Consider the following 3,511-nt stretch of genomic DNA (forward strand, 5'->3'; position numbering starts at 1 on the left):
TTAAATTAAATTAGAAATGAATTACTTTCAGAATTTGGTAGGCTACAAGATGTGCCCCTTTGTCAAAATATATTTTGGCTTCATTTGCAGTTTAGATGAAACAGTTGGATGTTTTTTGTGTATTCAAGAGTGCATTAAATTCTTTTAATAGTGATAAATCAAGTTATAACCACAATGAATATTTTATTAATCTTGTCCTTGTTCAGTATCTTGCATAAATTTTTATTATGATTGTCCCAAGTTATACAGTATGTGGACAATATTGTGTGAAGTGTGTTTTGCATTTGTGCATTTAACTTATTTGTGTAATTAGGGCTCTGAGTGACACTTTTTGGTAAAGAGAAACTATATTTAAATATTCAAGCAAGTATATATTTCCATGTAAAGCTAATGTGAAGACTAATGTATTTTTTATAATGCAGTTTAAAGAGTAAATTTGTTTTCAAAGTTGCCAAGATAAAATTTATCAAATATTGAAATTTGTCTCTACTTTCTCCTCAAGTTAGGAAGTTTTTCTGGGAATACTTAAGGAATCAGAGAATAATGAAGACGAATTCATTTTATAAATGGTCTTAGAGATAATAAATAAGAGAATATAAATGTTGATGCTGGTGAGGAAATAGTTTAACCAAAGATATACAGGTATGTTCATGGAGTCCTTATTTCAAAGGATTAAATTTAACAGCTATTTGTTTCTCTGGTGGAGTAGCGGGTTAGCAACTTCTCACTTCATATACCTGTATCGAAAGAGTCAATGAACGAGACTGAGTTCAGGAGGCAGAAGCCACACCATTAGTTGACACCTGGCGGGAAGAGAGAACTTCGATGCCTCCAGTATCATAGCGTATGTTATAAAGGACAAGAAAACATGGAAAAGTAGACGTATGTCACTGAGGTCAGGGCCTTGGGCCTCAATAGTAATGATTTCTGGGTTTTTTGGTCCAGGATTCTATTGCTAAGATGGAGCAACAGCCTACTCTCTGTGATAAAAAATTACTAAAGTAAAAATATATGATGGATGTCCATATTCACTAAAGGACTTTTCTATATAATAAAATGTGGAACATACGGAAAAATCATGTAATTAGGGAATTAACACATCAAAATGTCAACCTGAGAAGATGAGAGGCTGAGGAAGAGTCTCAACATTTCCTTAAACTTTATTTAGACCCCAAATATTGGGAAATGAGACAGTAAGTTTCCTTTGTTCTTCTTATACTTTATATGTGTATTTAAAAAGTTCTCCCCAAATATTTTAAATAATTTACCTTGATTAAGAAATAGGTGTAGGATGAACTATAATTTGTTGCTGAATCTTTAAATAAGTATGAACTTGTACTTTATTTACGTTTATAATTTATTATATGCATGTTGTTTTTTTACATGCATTTTATTTTCTAAGTTTTTAAGCTGGACGTGTGTGTGTGTGTGTGTGTGTGTGTGTGTGTGTGTGCGCGCGCGCGTGTACATCTTGAGCCCTTACTTACTAAGTGCCGGGCATTGTTCTGAGCTTTTAACCTGTATTATCTCATTTGATCTTCAAAGAGCCCTATGAGTTAGGTACTGTGATTGTCACTAAATAGCTCTATGCCTCAATTTTGGGATTACAAATGAGTTGTTATTTACTGTGTTCAGATGGGGATTACAGTCCCCAGTGCCAGGACACCACTAATCTACTGTCTGTATAGTTTAGCCTTTTCTGGACATTGTATGTAAATGGCATCATACAATACGTGGTGTTTGTGTCTGGCTTCTTCATTTACTATAGTGTGTTTGAGGGTCATTCATGTTGTGGCATGTATCAGTATTTTGTTCTTTTTTTATTGCTGAATAGTATTTATAATTAGTTTTTAATGAAGCTGGTAACAGAATGCTGGTCTCCTGACAAATATGATAAAAGCTGTTAGGCTTGAGGCTAGCTGTTCCTTTATGGCTCTCATACCTGTTACCCTTGATTATTACCCCATTTCCAAGACCAACTGGATATCTGCCTTTTTAAGTGCCCTTATCCCATACTTGAATGCTTTATACTTCTCTGTCTTTGACTCTTACTCCCTTTACTGCCCATCTTGGCATTCTTCACTGTGCTCTGTGAATTCTCATTTTCATTGTCAACACATTACCCTGTGTTTTCTCAATCTTTTTCACAGTGGAGTGCTTGAATGTAACAGAACTGAGAATCACATCCAAGTTAGCCATTCTCTTAATCTCCACAGGCTGGAGAGCCAGGCAGTGTTGGTGATGGTACTGGTCATGGTGAACACTCTTCTTTACAATTACACTTCTCCATAACCCCAGTACACACCATCAAAGTCAAGAAATCAACATTGATAATGGTATAACTCTATTCCACAGACCTCGTTTGGATTTTACAGATTGTTCTACAGTTCCCTCTGTAGGTCCAGAATTCTACCCAGGATCACCCACTGTCATGACTGTTCAGTTTCCTTCTGTATGGAGCAGTTCCTCAGCCTTTCTTTGTATTTAATAACTTGACATTTTGAAGTGTACAAACCAGTTTCTTTGTGGAATGTCCCTCAGTTTGAGTTTGTCTGGTGTTTCTTTATAGTTAATGCTTTGCGGGGGTGGGGGGGGCAGAAATTCTGTGGACTTTTCAATGTATCATAATCGCAGCCATGTGATGTCAGTTTGAATAAAAGTGGTGATTGAAAATATCCAGCCTTTGTCTTTCTTTCAGAGGAAAAACTTTTAATAATCTGAAATGGGGGCTCTTGTAGTGGGTAAGCCGAGTTACCAACAGTAACATTTTTCCACAACTGAATTTTGAGACAATTGGGAAGGAAATTTTCCTTATATTTGTCATCCAACTCATACATAAGACGGTAGCTTATGTGTACACTTAAGAAATACTACTCTCCATAACCTCAGTACCTCTGGCCCTATGCCAAGTCCTCTGGTGGGTGCCAAGGGTCCAAGCATCAACCACACAAGCCTCTAGTTGCTCACTTTCATTAACTGATGTGAGTGACAGAGAATGTCAATCGTAATTTAGTGGCCATGCAGCGTTATTCTTGCCCTTTCAAAAGATTCTTAGTAGACCTATACAGATAACACGAGATACTGCTATTTGGTGTGGAAAAATTTATCAACTTCGCACTGAGACCATTTGCAAAGCATTTCTCATCATTATCTGGAAAGATTGCTTTCCTGTGTTTGCATTATTATGAATAGTCTCTGTTGGTTTGATGAATCAAGACGAATTGTTACATAGACTCCCTTAGTTATTCGTCTTAACGGAGCACGGAAAAGACTTCCTAAGGACAAGGTGACCTATTCAGCGGCTGTTTAGTTTTTTAGTTTTTTTTTTTTTTAAAGATTTTATTTATTTATTTGACAGAGATCACAAGTAGGCAGAAAGGCAGGCAGAGAGAGAGAGAGGAGGAAGCAGGCTCCCCGTGGAGCAGAGAGCCCGATGTGGGGCTCAATCCCAGGACACTGGGATCATGACCTGAGCCGAAGGCAGAGGCTTTAACCCACTGAGCCAGCCAGC

This window comes from Enhydra lutris, unplaced genomic scaffold (genome assembly GCF_002288905.1).
Source record: "Enhydra lutris kenyoni isolate GAN:26980312 unplaced genomic scaffold, ASM228890v2 scaffoldscaffold1, whole genome shotgun sequence".
Taxonomy (NCBI): Eukaryota; Metazoa; Chordata; class Mammalia; order Carnivora; family Mustelidae; genus Enhydra; species Enhydra lutris.